This window comes from Ctenopharyngodon idella, chromosome 16 (assembly GCF_019924925.1).
Source record: "Ctenopharyngodon idella isolate HZGC_01 chromosome 16, HZGC01, whole genome shotgun sequence".
Taxonomy (NCBI): domain Eukaryota; kingdom Metazoa; phylum Chordata; class Actinopteri; order Cypriniformes; family Xenocyprididae; genus Ctenopharyngodon; species Ctenopharyngodon idella.
Window position 1 is genome coordinate 28,022,950 of NC_067235.1, and position 23,842 is coordinate 28,046,791.

The 23,842-nt window shown below is 37.7% G+C and overlaps 1 long non-coding RNA gene across 1 annotated transcript; it reads left to right on the forward strand.

Annotated features, from left to right (window-relative positions):
• The first annotated feature begins 13,820 nt into the window (after positions 1-13,820).
• LOC127496880 (uncharacterized) lies at positions 13,821-21,954 on the forward strand. Its single transcript, XR_007925381.1, has 4 exons — positions 13,821-15,180; positions 16,341-16,421; positions 20,808-20,958; positions 21,351-21,954. It is a non-coding gene; the product is annotated as an uncharacterized LOC127496880 (long non-coding RNA).
• Positions 21,955-23,842: the final 1,888 nt, after the last annotated feature.

The following is a 23,842-nucleotide window of genomic DNA, read 5'->3' on the forward strand; positions in this document are numbered from 1 at the left end:
CTCGATCTCTCCTCTGTGAATCACATCTGAACCATTAGCAGCTTTTCTCTGTGCCATTTTAATCAGATGAAAGTAGTAGATAATGCCCCCCCTCCACAGCTCCATCAGTCTTGGCTGCCGGGTGGGATTTTAATTGGCCACAACTGGTCCGAGATTAACAGAGGAGACCTGCGGTCGTCCCCTCTCTGATGGCTATCAGACGTAATTACCTCTCCTCATGCAACACACTCTTTCCATAATTTCATATAATCTCCGGGTGTCAGCATTAAATCACCTGAGCTTTACGCACAGGTAACATTTGGTTCTTGGCTTAAACACAAAGATCTGATACTTCTCACAACCTGAGGTGTTATTTTACAGTATGAATTTAGTCATGTAAAAATGCTCACAATTATAAGACCAAAGTGTCCATATGGATCATCAAAGTGAAGGTTCTTTGCCCAGTCCTGGGGGCCTAAGTGAGGAGAGGACATTTAAACTGTGCTTTTGTGTGAGAAAGTGCAAAGTGTGCTCCATTATTGTCTCCAAATCCTCCCAAAGCTTCAGCTGTCATTACTCTGTTCCTATCTATGTAAATGGCATAATTCCATACATCAATGGAAACGATGACAGTCGGAATCAAGGGTAGATTATGTTCTTACTGAAAGTGAACGTGACCCTTGAGGCACAGATGAAATGTGATTCATATGAATGTAAGAACATTTGAAGTCTAATCTTATCTTCCTGTATGACAAAGATGAATGTGAAAGCAAAAGTTCATCTATTGTAACCATCAGAAATAAAATAAATGGGTTTCTTATATCCATCACTTAACACTTATGATTGGACATATCTGTTAAAAGCAACTAACATCCTGTCAGGAACGACTTTTTGTGGTTTCAGAGGTGTGCCGTATTAACAAAAAATGTTTTCTTGTCATAACACAGATTCCAAAGTCCTCAGGGCAGTGTGGAAAGCCAAATGCTATAATTACCCAGTAGCTTTCATTTGTGTTATTTGGCAATTTAAAGAGTTTTGTGTGAGGGATGAGGCCAATTTTATGTTTTTTATTTGCTCAAACATTTTATCGCTTTGGGTAAGACTTCCTCTCATTGGAGAATAATTTCTTAGATCAAAAAGAATGAAAGATCCGCACACGAGAATGTGGCACTGATGAAGCGTTGATCCCGAAAACGTTTTGCACTCTGCACTTGCACTTTTTGCACTTTTTATGGCCTCTGGACAATAAATTCGTTGGAGCTTTTTTGACTCTTTTGAATTTTGTATTTTGCAAAGTTCCCTGCTTCAGTCGTTGTGTTAATTCACATTGTTTCTAGATTAATGTAAGCAGATGCGTTTTAAATAATTGCAAAATGCTTAATTGGACAAAAAAAAAAAAAAAAAAAATCAGTTTTTTGGCCCCTGACACAAATTGACCAGGTATCATAATTTTATTAATCATATCATCAGCACATGGGAAAGTGTGAACAAGTTCTATCATTTAGTGATCAGTAATCATTGCTATAAAAGCAAGGAAGAAGTGCTTCCAGTTCGCGTGTTACCTCCAAAGAAAAACATGCAGTCATCAGCAATTTGCATCAAAATGGCCTCACAAGGAAATTGCTGCAAAGATATTTGGCACCTGAAAGAACCATTTTCCAAAACATCAAGAACTTCAAGGATTGCAGTGAAGATAGCTTCAGGACATCCCAGAGTGTTCAGCAAGCACCAGGACTCAGCACACATAGTGAGGTGAAGACTTTTGGACAGTGGTCTGGTGTCAAGAAGGGCAACAAAGAAGCCGCTTCTCTCCGAGAGAAACATCAAGTACAGACTGAAATTCTGCAGGAAGTACAAGAATTGGACAGCAGAAGACTGGTGCAAAGTTATTTTCTCTGATGAAGCCCCCTTCTGACTGTTTGGGACATCTGGTGCCAACAGTGAAGCATCCTGAGATCCATGTGTGGGGTTGCTTTTCATCCAAGGCAGTGGGCTCTCTGACAATTCTGCCCCAAAACTGCCACTTCTCAAAACAACACAGGATCAATTTGGTGATGATCCATGCATTTTCAAGCATGATGAAGCACCATGTCACAAGGCAAGAGTGATAATTAAGTGGCTTGGAGATCATTACATTAAAATTTTGCATCCATGGCGAGGCAACTCCGTGGATCTTAATCCCATAGACTAGAGAACCTAAAGTCAACCCTCAAAAGGTGAGTGAACAAGCAGAATCCACAAATTGTGATCAACTTCGAGCAGTAATAAGACAAGAATGGATCGCCATCAGTTGGTATTTAGCCCAGAAGCTGATATCCAGCATGCCAGACTGAATTATAGAGGTTATGAAGAAGAAGGGTCAAAACTGTAAATATTGACTCTTTTTGCCAATAAAAGCATATAAAACTTATGAAATGTTGTTTTCCAGTATACCATAGAAACATGTGAAAAAAATCTACATCTACACAAACTGAAGCAGCAAACTTTGTGAAACACAAAATTTATGTCCCCACCAATACTTTTGGCCACAGCTGCATATGCACATTTAAAGGGTTAGTTCACCCAAAAATGAAAATTGTGTCATTAATTACTCACCCTCATGTCGTTCCACACCCATAAGACCTTCGTTCATCTTCAGAACACAAATTAAGATATTTTTGATGAAATCAAATGGCTCAGTGAGGCCTCTATTGCCAAGATAATTTATACTTTCAGATGCCCAGAAAGCTACTAAAGATGTATTTAAAATGTGACTACAGTGGTTCAACCTTAATGTTATGAAGCGACGAGAATACTTTTTGTGCACCAAAAAAATAATATCTAGTGATGGCCGACACTGCTTCAAAACACTGCTTCATGAAGCTTCGAAGCTTTACGAATCTTTTGTTTTGAATCAGTGGTTCGGATCGTGTATCAAACTGCCAAAGTCACGTGAACCATTGAAATTTCAAAACACTTATGACGTAACGAAGCCTCGTTTACTGAATAACGTGACTTTGGCGCTCCGAACCACTGATTCGAAACAAAAGATCCGTAAAGCTTCAAAGCAGTGTTATGAAATCGCCCATCACTAGATTTATAATCTTTATAAAATTTATAATCGCTTTATAATATTAAGGTTGAACCACTGTAGTCACATGAACTGTTTTAAATACGTCTTTAGTATCTTTCTGGGCATCTGAAAGTGTTAATTGTCTTGCTGGCAATGAAGGCCTCACTGAGCCATTGGACTTTATCAAAAATATCTTAATTTGTGTTCCGAAGATGAACGAAGGTCTTACAGGTTTGGAACGACATGAGGGTGAGTAATTAATGACAGAATTTTCATTTTTGAGTGAACTAACCCTTTAACAGAGTTCACGTCAACGAAAGCAACATATATGTGGCTTCAACAACCAGATGCATTTACATTTGTCCAGTTTCATTTTCATTTCCTTCTGAAGTGGTTTGAGTGACTGGATTTAAATCCTTCTCGTAAGCTTTCTGGAGAGCATTTACACCTGGTCTTTTCACTATCAAATAGCTATCCAATCAAAGAAAAAGCATGAAGTGACCAGGTGTAAACAGGCCCTTTCTTTCTTCTGTGGAACACAAAAGAAGTTTTAAAGACTTTTCCAGGCTCTATTCCATGTTTCATTACAATGAACATTGACTTGATGTTTCAAGCTTAAAAAAAAATACAAAAGCACCACCATTAGCATTAAAAAGGTTCTAAATTACTCATGCACAATATTCCAAGCCATATGATATCTTTGTGTGAGAAACAGACAGAAATGAATAGTTCAGCCATGAAACTCTATTTGCATTCTGATTGTTTGTTTCAATGAAACATTCACAGCCATCGATTTCACGTATCCATTACCACATCCCTTTTATAACCACAACACATCCAATCTTGAACTCCTTGGCAAATTTCAGAGAAGTAGCAAAGTAAAGAATCATTGTTTTGAGCCAGAATTATTTTAATAAATTGATTGATTCAGTTCACAAAAACACTCTTGTTTATGAATCTGACTCAAACCAGATGCTGTTAACAGCTCATTTCAAGAGGTAGATTATCAGAATGACTTAAACTGTCTGTTCCTCACACAAAGCTGTCTAATGACTTCAGAAGACTTCGAACCACGAGTCAAATAAAACGTTTTTTTGTACTTATGATACTTTTATAGTGCTCTGCCATCCTTTTTTGAAGCTTGAAATCTTCAGTCTCCATTCATTTTAATGCATGGAAAAGGATGACCAGCATAGTCTCATGAGTTGGAAGGACATGATGGTGAGTAAATGATGACAAAATTTCTATTTTGGGGTGAATTATTCTTTTAAAGGTTAAAAAATGTTCTTTTCAGTTATCATCCTGACAGAGGAAAGCAGCCTGCTCTTTTCCCATTAAGGAATAGCAAATTTTGCTCCTGGCCAAATGGTTGATGAACTGTCAAGTTCAGAACAAAAGAGAGCACTAACAAGGTTATTGACACAGGGCACTTTCTGTTCCTTAGCAAAACAGTGTTGCCAAAAGGTTTAAGGCAACACTCACATTCACAATCATTAAGTAGCTTGTAAAAGCAGCAACCTTTTCATTCATACTCTGGGAAATCGGATGTAGTATTTTACTTGGAGGTTATTTTCATGTCAACTTGGATATTCACAGCATTTTTCCTCCAGCCTGGCACGGGGGCTGTAGTTCATGAACTAACATCCAGAGCTGACTGAAACTAGCCAAACCCCATAGAGAAACTGAATAAGAGGTCACACACAGGATCTGACCCTCTTAACCTAGCATTTTAAGACTGTTTCACTTCTACTTGTGTGGATGTTATTTTATATATATAGAGAGAGAGAGAGAGATTCAGAAATATGTATTTTTGCTTGAATATGTCTCGCATAAACTCATACAAGAACTACTTTTGCCTATAGAGTGCACAAATGGCACATACTGTAAAAATCTCCTGCCACATTTATTTATTTAAGTTATCTTTAATTTTATTTTTTAAAAGGATAGTTGTCATTACAGTGATTGTGTCACTTCAGAACACTTAACACAGAATATATCAGTCAAATTGTATGGATTATTTTATTTATGTCCTTTTTAGAACTTGAGTTCCCATTGACTTTCATAATGTAGAAAAAACAGCTAAAATATTCTTTAAATATCATATTTCGCAGAAGAAAGAAAATCAGTTCAAGTTGAGGCCGACATGAGGGTGAAGTCTCTTCCGCTTACCAAGGCTGCATTTATTTAATAAAAATACAGTTAGTAACAGTAATAATGCGAAATATTATTACTATTTAAAATAACTGTTTTCTATTTTAATATACAGTATTTTAAAATGTAATTTATTCCTGTGACGTCAAAGCTGAATTTTCAGCATCATTATTTGAGTCTTGTGTTACATGATCCTTCAGAAATCATTAGTATGCTGATTTGGTTCTAAAGAAGCATTTTGTTATTATCAGTATTAAAAACGATTGTGCTAATCTAATTTTTTTTTTTTTTTTTTTTTTTTTTGGTAACTATGGCACATTTGTACTGTAAATGATGACAGAATTTTCATTTTAGTTGAACTGTTACATTAATCATGGATATGTAGTTTACAAATAGTTTGTGAGATTCATTAGTGTTTGGCAACTATAAAGCAAATAACTGAATAAAACTGGCTGCAATGCAGCAATAAGCAAATAGGCATATGAGGGATTTCTAAAATAACTCAATAAAATGAGTACATTTAGTACTAATAATTTCTCACTCTTATCATTATGTACAGATGATTACCTCTTTCCATGGCAAAAAGATAGCATGTTTGGGTTGCCAACCCCCTAAAGGCCTAATAAAACTAAACAAGACATAAGTATAAAATAATACTTTCATTGCTATTTCTTTTTTCTCAAAGAAATGATAATTGAATAAACTGTTCAGTATAGATATTAAAAAATGTTGGATTGCCGCATCCAGAACAAAATTGCAATAATACAGCAAGAATAAAATTTGGACCTAAATATGTGAATAGCCATTAACTTTGACCATTATTAGTTTGATTTTCATCAACAAGCATTATTTATCTATGATGCTACTATTTGCATTTATATTCAGCTGTCACCACTTCTTAAGTTACGAGCAAGAAACTGCAACTTAAAATGGAAGATTTATGTTTTACTCCTGTTGATCATACTGTATCAGTATGACTGTTGCGTGTGTGTGTTGTAGCGTGAGTGTTTAAGCATGGTAGGAGGCACTGAGAGATGTGAGGAATGCAAACAGACAGTCAGCTTTATAACTCTTTGGCTCCAGTTCTTATCTGCCCTCTTTGAATTTACCCCAGCGCAGCAGGGCCGAAGAAGCACATAGTCCGAGTATGAGAGCAGGGTTAGGGATCATATTCTGACCATCTATCTGATGCTCTCTTTCTTCCAGAACAGTAGCGCTATATCTGGCCTGAGGTATATTTTGCACTGTTGCAGGGGTCCTCGACCTGTAAAAAGTTGAAGAACCCTGGATGACGTGAGCACGGGTTACTTGCATTACATCATGAGAACTAGTGCATGTGGATGACCACAACCGGGTGCAGTGCCATAAATCAGGACTGTAGATTCTGTAGATTCAAGTCCCTTGTTTGCGTCTTTGAGTATTAACTCTCATTCTCCTCCCGCTACAGATGATGTCACCAGAGAAGGCCTTCCAGTGTGAGTCATCTGGGAGCGGCTGTTTGCTCCTCAGAAGGTGGATTTGGATCCCAGGTCCAGCTGACCTCTGGAGCTTCTCACCCAAACTGTTTGTGGAGCCAGACTTGAGATTAGAGCGGCTGCATTTCTCTGCTCCTTTGACTTGCTTTCTTTTCTTTCTGCTGAACTTGTCCGTCGCCCCTTCCTCCCTCCCACAGTTCATGTTTTCCAGATATGTCACTCCAGCAGGGATATAAAGTACTTGAATAATTTACTTCATTACTTTGTCATTTATGTGGGATTTTACTTTACCTGAGTACTATTGAAAGTGAATAGTTGGACTACTACTGAATCACATTTCTGATTGATTATTTTTTTTATTCCTTACAATTTAATTTATGCTGCTTTAAAGTGCACCAAGAGGCTCCTACTTCTGGATTGGGCAGTCAAATAACAACAAATAAATACTGTACAATGGCAAACAGTGTTGTATCAGTGGGTAAGCATAAGTAATTACACCTGCATCACTTTTACGCTACATATATGATTAATTTTTGCATGTTATCTAAAAAATAATTCATTCACTTGCATAAAACAAAGTGTAAAGGGTGAGTCATTAGCTTTACATCAAAAGAAGACTTACATGAGACTTTAAGTTCTGTTTTATAAAATGCAGAACTGAAACTGACTATCTCTTTCTCATCAAATCTATTTTTTGTGTTATCTTTCATATGGACACCCCCCTTCTAACGTCACAACTCAACAACCTGGATGTCATCGAGATTTAAAGCTTCCCACTGGTAAATCTGATATTTCTGACTTCACTTGTAGGACATGTTATTGTAAGTGTTAAAAAATACAAAGACCATAAACTATCCTCTTATGTTTATATCGTTTTTATTGTGTATGTAGGTCGGTCGGTTAGTCGACAGATAGATAGATAAAAAAAAAATACAACTTTTGAAGTATGTATCTTGTGAAACATACTTCAATAATATTGGTTTTATTTACAACTTTGAAAATGAACAGCCATTGAAATTATATATATTATATTATATATTTTTTACCGACACATGCCAAGGACACAAAGGCTGTAGTAATTAGCAATTTTCTGTGGCTCCAACAAAACACATGTTTGAAAGAGAAATTGTGTGTGTGTGTGTGTGTGTGTGTGTGTGTGTGTGTGTGTGTGTGTGTGTGCGGTCCTGGTAAACCCTACGCTTTGGAGACAAAAAGGATAATACCCAAATTTTTTGATCTTGTAAGGACATTTTTTGGTCCCCATGAGGAAAACAGCTTGTAAATCATATTAAATTGTTTTTTGAAAATGTAAAAATGCTGAAAGATTTCTGTGATGGTTAGGTTTAGGATTAAGGGGTGGAATATAGTTTTTACAGTATAAAAATTATGTCTATGAAAAGTCCCCATAAAACATGGAAACCCAACATACGTGTGTGTGTGTGTGTGTGTGTGTGTGTGTGTGTTCTGGCATATGTGGTTTACGAGGACACAAATGCGTATAATGAAATGGGTATTAAACATGGTTTATAAGGACACTTCCTGTGTCCTGTTCCTCATAAACCAAATGGCTTAAAAAACATACTAAATGGTTTTGTTTTTTTTTGTTTTTTTTTAAATTCAAAAATGCAGAAAGTTTTCTGTGATGGGTAGGGTTAGTGTAGGTGGATAGAATATACAGTTTGTACAGTATAAAAATCATTACGCCTATGGAGAGTCTCCGTAAACCACCTATACCAACGTGTGTGTGTGTTTGTGTGTGCGCGTGTGTGTGTGTGTCTGTTGGCTTAAATAAAAGTATTGAGATTTTATGTTGTTAACTGTCTTTAAATATGTGGTTTTTCAGTTTCACCATTTTGAGGTTTGCTTTTGAAATGTATATGCCTTGCTTCTCTGCAGAGGCAAATGAGGGTTTGCTTAATATCACAATGTGATGCCTGTGTCCAGTGTCTGACTGTTATTGATGGGAGAGAAAAGTGGTGTGTGTGTTTGTGAGCGAATGACAAGGATAAGAAGAGGGTCTTGGCGCCACTGTGGTGATCTTTTTGCTCTGTCTTTCCTGACACCCTCCCTTCTACAATGCCAATATCTAAGTACTGTACAACTGATCTTACAACTAGCTACTCATCATTCAGCATTCCCGTTTTTAGTGGGCACAGCTTCAAAGCTTTCCATTCTGTCATATCAGCTCAAGAGACCACATATCTTTAAAAAAAAAAACTACTCACTCATGGCTGTCTGGATATGAGAGCTGCAGTAGTAACCTGGCAATGAAGTTAATTTTCCTAATACTCCACACAAGTCGACTCTTTGGTCGTTAAAGCACTGGATACCAGCCGTTTGAAAATCAACACAGATAATCACCACGACAGCGAGCACGTGGAGAGCACAATCAATAGCTGCCGCTCACAGCAAGGTCACACCGTGACATGCAAACAAGCCCTGGCTTTCCTGTCCCGCATGCTAAGTAGCCGTGACTGCTACTTGGGAGATGTTTGTCTCTCGGGAAAGGCATCGCAGTGCCATTGTTTGTGAAATCTAATAGGCTTGTGTTGTGTTTGCTGGCTTTGTGCTGAGCAGTGAGCTTTATTCCCTCGTCGCTTCAGCAGCCTGTTTGTCCATTAATGCTCCATTAGGGAAATTAGTGCTGTAATTGGGGAGGCGAGAAGAGATCAGGAGACTAAAGTGAAGGAGACGTGACTGTAAATCTTAAAGGGCCGGTGGATGTGGTGCGACCAGTACCTGTTTGATGTGAAAATGTTAATTTGAAAATGTTAATTTATTTACTCTGAAGCTAGAAAATAAAACAAGAGTTGAGGAAATGTAATGACACAAGATGCACACATCTATAGAGCCATGTTTTTAAGCTCACATTTGGCTTCAAATAGATCAAATACAGTATCTCTCAGAAGTGAGTACACCCCTCACATTTTTGTAAATATTTTATTATATCTTTTCATGTGACAACACTGAAGAAATGATAATTTGCTAAAATGCAAAGCAGTGAGTGTACAGCTTGTATAACAGTGTAAATTTGCTGTTCCCTCAAAATAACTCAACACACAGCCATTAATGTCTAAACCGCTGGCCGCAAAAGTGAGTACACCCCTAAGTAAAAATGTCCAAATTGGGCCCAATTAGCCATTTTCTCTCCCCGGTGTCATGTGACTCGTTAGTGTTACAAGGTCTCAGGTGTGAATGAGGAGCAGGTGTGTTAAATTTGGTGTTATCGCTCTCACTCTCTCATACTGGTCACTGGAAGTTCAACATGGCACCTCATGGCAAAGAACTCTCTAAGGATCTGAAAAAAAAAGAATTGCTGCTCTACATAAAGATGGCGTAGGCTATAAGAAGATTGCCAAGACCCTGAAACTGAGCTGCAGCACGGTGGCCAAGACCATACAGTGGTTTAACAGGACAGGTTCCACTCAGAACAGGCCTCGGCATGGTCGACCAAAGAAGTTGAGTGCACGTGCTCAGCGTCATATCCAGAGGTTGTGTTTGGGAAATAGATGTATGAGTGCTGCCAGCATTGCTGCAGAGGTTGAAGGGGTGGGGGGTCAGCCTGTCAGTACTCAAACCATACGCCGCACACTGCATCAAATTGGTCTGCGTGGCTGTCGTCCCAGAAGGAAGCCTCTTCTAAAGATGATGCACTTGAAAGCCTGCAAACAGTTTGCTGAAGACAAGCAGACTAAGGAACCATGTCCTGTGGTCTGATGAGACCAAGATAAACTTATTTGGTTCAGATGGTGTCAAGTGTGTGTGGCGGCAACCAGGTGAGGAGTACAAAGACAAGTGTGTCTTGCCTACAGTCAAGCATGGTGGTGGGAGTGTCATGGTCTGGGGCTGCATGAGTGCTGCCGGCACTGGGGAGCTACAGTTCATTGAGGGAACCATGAATGCCAACAAGTACTGTGACATACTGAAGCAGAGCATGATCCCTTCCCTTCGGAGACTGGGCCGCAGGGCAGTATTCCCACATGATAACGACCCCAAACACACCTCCAAGACGACCACTGCCTTGCTAAAGAAGCTGAGGGTACCTAAACCCTATTGAGCATCTGTGGGGCATCCTCAAACGGAAGGTGGAGGAGCGCAAGGTCTCTAACATCCACCAGCTCCGTGATGTCGTCATGGAGGAGTGGAAGAGGACTCCAGTGGCAACCTGTGAAGCTCTGGTGAACTCCATGCCCAAGAGGGTTAAGGCAGTGCTGGAAAATAATGGTGGCCACACAAAATATTGACACTTTGGGCCCAATTTGGACATTTTCACTTAGAGGTGTACTCACTTTTGTGGCCAGCGGTTTAGGCATTAATGGCTCTGTGTTGAGTTATTTTGAGGGGACAGCAAATTTACACTGTTATACAAGCTGTACACTCACTACTTTACATTGTAGCAAAGTGTCATTTCTTCAGTGTTGTCACATGAAAAGATATAATAAAATATTTACAAAAATGTGAGGGGTGTACTCACTTCTGTGAGATACTGTATATCCATTATACACAAAATATAATATGCAAGTGGCCCCATACAGTATTTGGACATGCAAGCCACATTTAAATAGATATCATATATATGTCATAGTGTGTTCATTTTGAAACATTTATATACTATTGTACTCATGAAAAAGTGGGCCGTTTTTTTTCTTCTTCTTCTTTTATCAGATTAAAAAAAAAAAATTACATTCTAAAAATGTAAACATTTATTTATCATCTGTCCAATCAAATTCTCTCTCTCTGGAGAATGTCCCTCCACCTTACCACCTTATATTGCCATTGACTAGCATTATCAAGTAGCCAATAATAGTTTATGGCTGTGACAGAAATTACAGCCTACTGGCTATTTTAAAAAGCCACAAGCCCTTTCATAAGTCCCACCACAACTTCCTGTTTCAAAAGAAAACACATCAACACAGGAAGGAAAGCTCAAACCACTTTATGGGGTTTCAGATGGCTCAGAAAAGCTGGTGCCACCTGTTTCAATATTTTATTATCTAATGCAATGACATTCATACATTTCTACACTACTATTCAAAATTTTGGTGTCAAAAAGATTTTTTTTAAAAAGATTATTTTTTTGATCAAAAGTGATGAAGACATTTATATTGTTGCAAAATATTTCTATTTCAAAAAATGTTGTTCTTTTGAACTTTCTATTCATCAAAGAATTCTGAAAAAAGTATCATGGTTTCCACAAAAATATTAGGCAGCACAACTGTTGTCAACATTGATAATAATAAGAAATGTTTCTTGAGCAGCAAACCAGCTTATTAGAATGAAGGATCATGTGACACTGAAGACTGAAGTAATGATGCTGAAAATTCAGCTTTGCATCATCAAATAAATTACATTTTAAAATATATTCAAATTGAAAACGGTTATTTTAAATTGTAATAATATTTCAAAATATTACGGTTTTACATTTTTGATCAAGATTTTTGATAAGAGACTTATTTCAAAAACATTTCAAAAATCTTACCGACCCCAATCTTTTAAACAGTACTGTTATAACATTAAGTTACTTATGTATACAAATACTTTTGGGGGCCAATGTATGTGCATCTATCTCCAATCATGCAGTAAATATTCATTTATGATAAGAAAACCTTGTTTATTTAACAAAACAGAGGAGGCAGAGAGATGGAGGTAATAGTGCGTGTGTGCATGCGTGTTTAAGGGTGTCAGTTTGTGTGAACTTGCCTGAAATTCTCCAGGTCTACCCTCTTTGTTAAGTGTTCTTAAAGTAGCTGGCAGAAAACTGCTCTTTTTGATAAGCTGCAAATTACTAAAAGATAGCTTAGAGTAATCCCCACTTACTGTAAAGACACTGGGATATTTGCTGTAGCAACATCTACCCAAGTTGGCTAAATTTAAGCATTTAAGCAATGTCGTTTTCTATATTATATTTTTCTGTCCATATATAGACCTTATGTAGCCCCGCCTCTTTTCAGCGCTGCGCTCGTTGTGTCTTCCTGTTTGTATTTCCACAGCATGAAAGTGAGATCTAATGGATATATGAGTTTTAAAATCTTCCCGGTCTACTGACATTTGTTATGACATCCGCTTCAAACATCGCAATGCCCATAACTTTTGTTAAAGGATTAGTTCACCCAAAAATGAAAATTCTGTCATTAATTACTCATCTTCTTGTCGTTCCAAACCCGTAAGACCTTCATTCATCTTTGGAACAAATTAAGGTATTTTTGATGAAATCTGAGAGCTTTCTGAACCCCCATAGAAAGCAATGCCATTTCCACTTTCAAGGCCCAGAACGGTAGTAAAGACATCGTTAAAATAGTCCATGTGACGTGACTCCAGTGTTTCAACCTTAATGTTATTTTTGCGCACAAAGTATTCACGTCGCTTCATAAAATTAAGGTTGAACCACATGGACTATTTTAACGATGTCTTTACTACCTTTCTAGGCCTTGAAATTGGTAACGGCATTGCTTTCTATGGGGGTTCAGAGAGCTCTCGGGATTTCACCAAAAATATCTTCCGAAGATGAAAGATGGTCTTACGGATTTGGAACGAAATGAGGGTGAGTAATTAATGACAGAATTTTTATTTTTGGGTAAACTAACCCTTGTACAATAAGTAAATCCACTTCAGTGGTGCCATAGAAATACAGAGCTTTACCGCAAAAACGAAAGTTTAAACTCAAAATTATAAAGATGGCTGCTTGTTTCTCTGGAGCATAAGGTCTATACTACAAACGTCATATGGTTTTCATGTGTAGACTAATTGTTTTACTTAAGAAAACTTAGAATATAGTACCATATGGAGACTAATTTTATGGTGTTTTTGTCTTATTCGTAATTGAGCAGCATGAAAATTCTCATTTTGTCTTCCACAGAAGAAAAGTAGTGTTAGCAAATGATGAGTTTTCATTTTTGTGTGAACATTTTGGGTGTTAAATGTGTTCTTCTGAGGTAAATGAAGGTTCTTGACTCCTTCGAACATGCTATCACTGATATGATATCATTCTCTCTGGTCACTGCTCACTCCCCGGTAGCCATTACTGTGTGAAAGGGAGTCGGACTTGGACCCCCGTGGCTTCCTGCCAGACTAATTTCCTCAGGCTCTTCCTGAACAAGACATCATTTGAAATGAAATACAACCACTTCTTCCTTTGCCTGGTGGTGGCAGGCTTTAAATAGCACATCTTGGGACACCAGTTTGTCCTGCCATCCTCATGCACAGCCCAAACCCCCATACATGATGATTCATGCTCTGTTTTCTCTCGAAACAGCTCAGCATCCTGGCATTGTGAGGGCGGCCTAAACCTCAGGCCGAAAGAAGCATGAAGACCGTAGATGTGGATTTTCCCGGGTGGTCGAAGAGATGTCTGTCACCATGCCAGAAAATGATTTCTGCTCATGACAGCTCATTTCCAGCCTGCTGTTTATTTGTTCTGCTGTGTTTTTTTTTTTTTTTTGGCTGGGTAATTTACCCCAGATCAGTGCTCTTAAAGTTAACTGACCCCCCTTTCACCTGTCTTGTCCCAGGGACTTTTAACACCTCGGATTTTAGCATCTCACAACGGAAAGCTATTGATGAGCCACTAAAAGGATTAGTAGCATTAAGGGTAACTGTATTCAGATATGACTAATGCCCGAGCAGGACCCGCAGGATTGAGAGGTGTTAAGTCAAATCGTTCAATAAGGCCTCCATTAATCCCCCTTCATAGACAGCAGCAGAATCAGACCAAGTCATGCCTGGAAACCAAGTTTGGAAATAGATAATATTCGTGCTCATACTATACTTTTACTCTAAAAAATGTTGCATTGTTTTTTTTAACCCAAATGCTGGGTTCAGCCTGCTGGGTAATTTTATTGGGTTATTTTTATTTTTATTTTTTTTTACCCATGTGCTGGGTCACTCTGAAAATGCTGGGTTGGTTATTTATTTATTCATTTTAACCCAAATGGTGGGTTCAGCCTGCTGGGTAATTATACTGGGTTATTTTTAATATTTTTACCCAGCTGCTGGGTCATTTTTAATGTCAATGAACCCCCTCACATACCTACCCAGCACTGGGTAAATGTAACCCCATGTTGGGTAGTCTGTGCCAAACCGGTTAAAACTGGAATTTAACGGTCATTTTGTTTTGTGTTCTGAGAGAAAACTTCCTGAGGGGAAATTCCTGAATGAAATTATGGTTTGCATAACATTGTATTACTATCAAATTATTACTGTACAAAGAGGAAAACGTCTGTAGTCTCACATTTTACCTTTTTTTGTTTACATGTACGCCGCAGGCCTACGAACGTTAGCCTTCTACAAACGCAGCTTACACCGGATCTACAAACGACGCGCCGGCGCCACCTATGGCAGTTTCACGGCCGTCAAACGAATGCGCGACCAGGGCTAAATCACGACGCGACATCGCTGTTATATGTAACAAAGTTGCTGTGCGCTCCACTGACTTTAATAGGAGCACTGTTGGTCTAGTGCGCTAGCGTTGCAGCTGTGGTCGGGTCGCGCGATGCGTTTGACGGTTGAAATGCTTGACAGATGAAGGTAACGCTGTTTTTTATGTAACTTTTCAAAAATGAATATATAAGATTGCCATTTTATGATCTGGAACAGACTACAGATACCAGATTTCTTTCAACAAATTCCCATTGGCTGCTGTTTCTGCTCCTGGCACGTCCTAAAACATTCACTTAATGTTTTGGAGTATTTTATGATTAAAAGACTGACTTGCCATTGAATAAAAAATATTGTAGTTGAACTGTTCCTGTCCTATATGTATAGAGAGATTTTAGAGTACATTTTTATTATTTAAAATTAAAAACCAATTGACTGACCCAGCACTGATTAAAAATGTGTTCTGATGTGTTTTGTCCAGTATTTACCCAGCGCTGGGTTGCCAAATAACCCAAATTGTTGTTGTTTTTTTAAACCCAGCATTTTGACTCTTGACAGGTCCATTTTAGAATACACTCTCTGACATGTACAACTATCTGCAAAAACAAAAAAACATTTCATTTAGAAAAATTGTGAAATTTCTCTTTGATATTCTGGTCTCTAGTTTTGGCTCGGGTCCTTCTTTCACTGTAAGTGAATGGGAAATGGTCACATTGGTCCTTGCAGAGTAATGTTTTTAAAACTGAGAGGGGGAGTTTGGGAAAGGCCTTGCCACTTTTATTCCATTAGATGATGACAAAAGGGATTATGTGTTAAGAGGAGTGCCATTGGAAGGATATCAGCCATTAGACCCTTTTCACTTTTACTGTCCACTTTGCTGATTCTATGAAATACTATTAGGGTCTTTGGTGGCAACACTCACCACATGGTGCTTCACTAAACTGAACGAGGGCAACAGTGCTGTAATTATGGGTGTGAATAGGGAGATTATTCCACACCTGACCCTTTCATGAGATTGGAAAAAAAAATATAGGAGCCTCTCTGAGGTCAGAGTTTATAGGTAAAGGATAAAGGAGATATCTGATTTCAGCATTATAACATATTGTGATTTCTTAGTACTTAACAATTATCTGCATGTCAATGGTTTAGTTACACATGCAATATTTCACAAAATTGGCTCACAGGTTAAACTTTATTGTTAATATTAGAAAATAATGGTAAATGCTGCAGAATGTTCACAACAGCTTAATTTTGATTTCATGCTGACCTTTATCTAAGACATGTAATATTTATCTTCATTTATCATCCAGATTCCCGTGGCATTCACAACATCACCGATCCATTCCGGACAACTGGAGGATGGCTGTGATGTTGCAGTCATAAGGATAAAGGTGATATTCTTCCATGGTCTTGTAATAGAATAACTCAATCCCTATAAAAGCAATTGTAAGGTTATTATCTTCTTAGGGTCCCATTTGTAGTGAGTAGCACTTAGGGAAGGAGAGCTAGAGACTAATCTCATAGTTGGGTTTCTTAGTCATCAGATTTACCTTCTGCCAGCCACAGTGAATGTCATTGTGGTTTTTATCCATCGCTAATTCCACTGAGTTTAGTGGAACACTTGTGATAGTTGGAAAGTGAATAGTATTGGATGACCCTGGCAAGGTGTGAAGTTGTGGTGCATTTGGACGTGTATGGGGAATTTCTCTCAGCTTACATTTTAAAAATCATTAAAAGCATCTTTACACAGCCGAGTTAAGCCGGGAATGTACCTGCTCAAAATTTTGTGTAAAGACGCAATGCCGCATAAAAGCAAACCTAAAACACACTGGATCTGACCCACCTCAGCCCCTAGTATCAAAGGCGACTCTAATACTGTTTTGGTTCAGTGTAAATGAACACGAGCTTGTGCCGCAATAAACTACGTCATTGTCATGACAACCAAAAGCACGCCTGTCACCTCAGGCGGCGCGAGATTCAAGAAGCGGGAGATAAAACATTGACCTCGCTTCATTTTAGGCAAATTAATAAATGTCTACCAACTAGAGACAGTGAAGTAAAAGAGTCCTGTACTCACATCGTGAAGTCTCCGTTTGTAATCTTCCTTTGAAGAGGCAGATCAACGCGCTGCTACATTTCTCTCAGATACGGTAAATGCTTAAAGGGTTAGTTCACCCAAAAATGAAAATTCTGTCATTTATTACTCACCCTCATGTCGTTCTACACCCGTAAGACCTTCGTTCATCTTTGGAACACAAATTAAGATATTTTTTATAAAATCCGATGGCTCAGTGAGGCCTGCATCGCCAGCAAGACAATTAACACTTTCAGATTCCCAGAAAGCTACTGAAGACATATTTAAAACAGTTCATATGACTGCAGTGGTTCAACCTTAATGTTTTAAAGCGAAGAGAGTACTTTTTATGCGCCAAATATAACAAAATAGCGACTTTATTCAACAATATCTAGTGATGGGCGATTTCAAAACACTGCTTCATGAAGCTTCGAAGCTTAACGAATCTTTTGTTTCGATTCAGAGGTTCGGAGCGTGAAAGTCACATGATTTCAGTAAACAAGGCTTCATTACGTCATAAGTGTTTCGAAATTTCAATGGTTCACGTGACTTTGGCAGTTTGATTCACGCTCCGAACCGATTCAAATCAAAAGATTTGTGAAGCTTCAAATCTTCATGAAGCAGTGTTTTGACCCATCACTAGATATTGTTGAATAAAGATTTTTTTTTTTTTTTTTTTTTGGCGCATAAAAAGTATTCTCGTCGCTTCATAACATTAAGGTTGAACCACTGTAGTCACATGACCTGTTTTAAATTTTTAGTACCTTTCTGGGCAATGGAAGTGTTAATTGTCTTGCTGGCGATGCAGGCCTCACATTAAAAATATCTTAATTTGTGTTCTGAAGATGAACGAAGGTCTTACGGGTATGGAACAACATGAGGGTGAGTAATTAATGATTTTTCATTTTTGGGTGAACTAACCCTTTAACCTAATTGGCGTCACTGTGGGTATTGTTATATTATATTCCAAAAATCCTCTCCTTGAGGATAATATTTCACCCACATACAATGTTTGTTTATTGTGCCTGCTCCAAAGTGACTTTCTGGCTTTAGATACCGGACTACTGTGCTAGGTACCCCAACAGAAGGGTCCCAAAAAAGTGTTTGAGTAGGGCAAATGTATATGATGTATAATGATGTAGTATGAATTAACTTACTCAAAAATTTTAAGAGTAATTAAAATGTATGAGTACAAAAAATCTGCCCGTTTAGCTTACTTAAACTTTGAATTTCTTAACTTAAAAAATTTGATGTAACTGATGACCTCAAATTTTTTGAGTTTTGCCAACTTATTCGGGTTTACAGTGTACAGTTTGGTATTTTGGTACCATTCACAACTTCTGACAATCGAAACGGAAATAATTGCGTACCGTACTATACTGTACTGTACCGTACCGCTTGGTGGAAATGAGCCAAAAGTCTGTCATCACAATGGTTGGGTATAATTCCCTCCCAGAAGTGTCTCAAATGATCGCGTTTCCAAACACCATGCATCCGAACGCAAGATAACTTGACAGTGTTTATTGCATTTCGTCTGCACGCTCTGAGGCGCAAGTCATTTATGATGAATGAAAAAAGAGCCACAGTTTGATTGCAGCAACTTCCATTTTTATTACAGATATTTTGCACCAATTTCCCAGGAAGTGATTACTTTGTTCTCTTGAACACATGGTATGGAAACGGTGCTTTTATTTGCAAATGATTTATGCAATATTCCAATTTTACACAAGTTAAATTATCAACCTAAGATGGAAACATAGCAACTCAGAGTTGGCAATTTCTTACAACGTGAGCAACAGAGACCATTGGAAATTCAACAGAGTTGTGCTTTGAGTTTACATTTATGCAAATTAGCAGTGGCATAATGTGCAGACTACCAATAGCATTACAGTCTGTATATACAGGTGCTGGTCATATAATTAGAATATCATCAAAAAGTTGATTTATTTCACTAATTCCATTCAAAAAGTGAAACTTGTATATTATATTCATTCATTACACACAGACTGATATATTTCAAATGTTTATTTCTTTTAATTTTGATGATTATAACTGACAACTAAGGAAAATCCCAAATTCAGTCTCTCAGAAAATTAGAATATTGTGAAAAGGTTCAACTTTGAAGACACCTGGTGCCACACTCTAATCAGCTAATTAACTCAAAACACCTGCAAAGGCCTTTAAATGGTCTCTCAGTCTAGTTCTGTAGGCTACACAATCATGGGGAAGACTGCTGACTTGACAGTTGTCCAAAAGACGACCATTGACACCTTGCACAAGGAGGGCAAGACACAAAAGGTCATTGCAAAAGAGGCTGGCTGTTCACAGAGCTCTGTGTCCAAGCACATTAATAGAGAGGCGAAGGGAAGGAAAAGATGTGGTAGAAAAAAGTGTACAAGCAATAGGGATAACCGCACCCTGGAGAGGATTGTGAAACAAAACCCATTCAAAAATGTGGGGGAGATTCACAAAGAGTGGACTGCAGCTGGAGTCAGTGCTTCAAGAACCACTACGCACAGACGTATGCAAGACATGGGTTTCAGCTGTCGTGTCAAGCCACTCTTGAACAACAGACAGCGTCAGAAGCGTCTCGCCTGGGCTAAAGACAAAAAGGACTGGACTGCTGCTGAGTGGTCCAAAGTTATGTTCTCTGATGAAAGTAAATTTTGCATTTCCTTTGGAAATCAAGGTCCCAGAGTCTGGAGGAAGAGAGGAGAGGCACACAATCCACATTGCTTGAGGTCCAGTGTAAAGTTTCCACAGTCAGTGATGGTTTGGGGTGCCATGTCATCTGCTGGTGTTGGTCCACTGTGTTTTCTAAGGTCCAAGGTCAACGTAGCCGTATACCAGGAAATTTTAGAGCACTTCATGCTTCCTGCTGCTGACCAACTTTATGGAGATGCAGATTTCATTTTCCAACAGGACTTGGCACCTGCACACAGTGCCAAAGCTACCAGTACCTGGTTTAAGGACCATGGTATCCCTGTTCTTAATTGACCAGCAAACTCACCTGACCTTAACCCCATAGAAAATCTATGGGGTATTGTGAAGAGGAAGATGCGATATGCCAGACCCAACAATGCAGAAGAGCTGAAGGCCACTATCAGAGCAACCTGGGCTCTAATAACACCTGAGCAGTGCCACAGACTGATCGACTCTATGCCACGCCGCATTGCTGCAGTAATTCAGGCAAAAGGAGCCCCAACTAAGTAATGAGTGCTGTACATGCTCATACTTTTCATGTTCATACTTTTCAGTTGGCCAAGATTTCTAAAAATACTTTCTTTGTATTGGTCATTAGTAATATTCTAATTTTCTGAGATACTGAATTTGGGATTTTCCTTAGTTGTCAGTTATAATCATCAAAATTAAAAGAAATAAACATTTGAAATATATCAGTCTGTGTGTAATGAATGAATATAATATACAAGTTTCACTTTTTGAATGGAATTAGTGAAATAAATCAACTTTTTGATGATATTCTAATTATATGACCAGCACCTGTATTCTGTAAATAAATACTGTAAATATATTGTATATATTCCTTCATTCATTACTCATTAAACATGATTGTAGGTGTTTCTTAATTTTTTCCTTAAACTGAAAATTTTTAAACAAAACATGTTTTCCTTGGATTTTTATAATGTGCTGTTTTAATTTAACTGACTGCTTGTATCCTGCAATCCTATATTTTCCTCTTAAGGGCCGGCCGTCACAGGGGCTTTTATAGACGATGGATGTCACAAGTGTCAGACTAAATAAACGGAGGGCAGCGCTGCTTATTTGTATGGCGTTAACAGGCGCGCAAAACCCCAAAGAGCCACGAAAGAGCCGGGCCGCCACCCAACAAGCAGGTAAGCATGGGAGATGGCCAATTCCCACACACAGAAGAATTCACTGGCAAAATATACACCGGACAAACGCGCACCCGCGCATACACGCGTTTTAGCAAATAAAAAAGGCCTATGAGCGGGCCAGCTCGTATTGATCTTTTAACATAGGATTATACAGTCTGGCTCTATGGGCTTACCCGCTTTAATTCCCTCACAAAATAGATAGACTGACTTTGGCTCTATACATATCTGGATCAATGCAAATGTACTTATGCCCCCATGGTTCAATTTTAAACGAATTCCATTAGCCATAAGTAAAAGTTTTCTAGGGTAATGTGATTAGGGTCCCCCTCACCAACAGACTTTCTACTCTGCAAGCGGTGAAATGTTTCTCTTTTTTTCCCTTGCGCCAGGAGCAATATCCCTCTGACTGACGCTCTTGTGATTGCGGTAGTAGCGGCGTAAACGCCACCTGTCTCCTCTCCTCTCTGTTCCTCTTTTTGAAACACCAGTTCCACTCAGTCTCACAGGCTCTCTGTTGTCCTCTTCGGTTATTCCCTGAATCAAACTCCTCCAATGGCATCATCTAATAAAAGCTACCGGCGTGCTACCTCTCTCCTTCCTAAAAAAACAAGACTTCATTATTAGATTGAATGCATGAGTTGGATGTCAGCTGACATCTTTGCCTCCATCTTAAATGCTAAAACACAGAGCTGGTGTGACAAATGAGACACAGAGCAGAGCTCGATGTAACTATGAAAATGGCTGTGCACTTTTTCTCTTTAGAGTGTATTTCTAATATTTTAGGGCTATATTTATTTGTGTTTTCAATTGACTGATATTAATGAAATATTGCAGACATAAAATATAACTTGGTCTAAGAAAATCTAACTTAAATATTATTCATTAATCTAAATGTATTTATTTATTTATTTATTTACCTTTTTATTTTCTTTTATTAAGCTATATGTATTGGTGTTTCTGAATGATTTCATCTGAGTGGAAATAATGTCAATATAAAATAGAAACTTCTCAAAAATATGTATGTGTTTGTTTGTTTTTTCAAATGTATTTATTTGATTTTAATTGAATTTATTTTCTTTCATTAGGCTCTTTTTATTAGTGTTTTCAGCAGATAGGAAATAATGGCAACATAAAATCTAATGTAGTCATTAAAACTCATAACATAAAAACTCAAAAAACATAAAACTCAAGTCATAAAAAAATGTATTTATTCATTTGTTTGTTTTTTAATTTAGTCTTTTTTTTCTTGTTTTATTAGGCTTTGTTTATTAGTGTTTTTGATTGATTTCAACAGATAGGAAATAATGCCAACATGAAATCCAACATTTTTTGTATGTATTAGTTTGATTGTTTATTCAAATGTATTTATTTAAATTTATTTACTTACATTTACTTATTTTCCTCTTTTTTTTTTCTTTCATTAGGCTATATGTATTAGTGTTTCCAAATGATTTAAGCAGACAAAAATTATTGCCAATATTAAATCTAACTTGGTCATAAACTTTCTCAAAATATATTTGTTTGTTTGTTTGTTTAAACTATTTTTAAATTTATTTTCTTTTATTAGTCTTCTAGAATCATAAATTATTCATTAATTGTCTATAACAGAGTCCCTTTTTCAGCAGCACTGGTTCCGGAAGTTTTTTTTTTTTTTTTTTTTCATTAATTTTTCCCATAGGGATTTTAAAATAGTCTAAAGTGTTATGAACCAAGCCAATCAGCTACAAAATAAATCACAACACTACAAACTTTGATTTGAAGCAAAAAAAAAATTGAAAATCTGACAAAAAGACAAAGGCACAAGACTGTGTACTCAACTGTTTTAGTGAGGGAAAGAACTACAATCCCATGAAGCAGTGCGAACAGCATAATCAATTTAAAAACAATGGAGAAATATAAAACTACTCCTTTACAAAAGTTGATTATATGTATAAAAACAATATATTTTAATTTTATTGCAAAATATGCATATATATATATATATATATATATATATGTACAAATATTTCAGTATTTTGAGAGCGTAGAGAGATCACCTCGAGTTGCACTCTATTACAAAATTTTTAGTTATTTTTCTCTTGCTTTCAGCTTTTGCCTTCATTACTTTTTTACATACTTCATCTCTTCTTGATAATTTCACATAATGAATTGTATCTGACAGACTTGTTGCTTATCTATTGCTGATTAGATCACACCATGTCTTTTCCCATATGAAGGTGTTGATCATTATGGACCTCATTATGATCTGTTTAATTACGAATGAATCATCAACGCGTTACTCGCACGCTTACTCCTAATCCTGTCATGACATCAGACAAGTAGGCTGTTTAAAAAGAGCTGCCAAGGCATACAGCTAACCACTGTTCGTTGTCCCCGGCAACTCCGCAAATTAAAATAAACAGTCCAGAGGGAAAGCTCTCCCACCCTCCCATGCAGGCCCTTGGCCTGACCCTGAGCGAGCGAGCGAGAGAGAGAGGCTGACCATGAGATGGAGAGAGAGTGATGCTACAGATGATGATGGCTGAGGTTGCTCTGTAATGGGAGCTACTGTGAGCTGCAACATACAGGCCTGCAAAAAACCTCATTGTCATCGCCAGAAAAACAGGAGACAGACATTCAGTTGTAAAAATTTGCTGACAAGGAACATTGTCTCCGTTTGAGTAGAGAGGATAAATGTGAAGATGGATTCAAGTCATTAGGCTCAACCTAATCAAATCACTTTTGGCAATTCATAGCTCCTCGGGCTTCTTGAGTGATGCAGACAATTGAAAATAATTTTCTCCCTGCATCAAACGCATGCCAAATTGTTAAAAGGAATGAAGAATAATTTTCTCCTTTTTACTAAATGATCCACACCACGACATTTTCTCCCTCTTTTGAC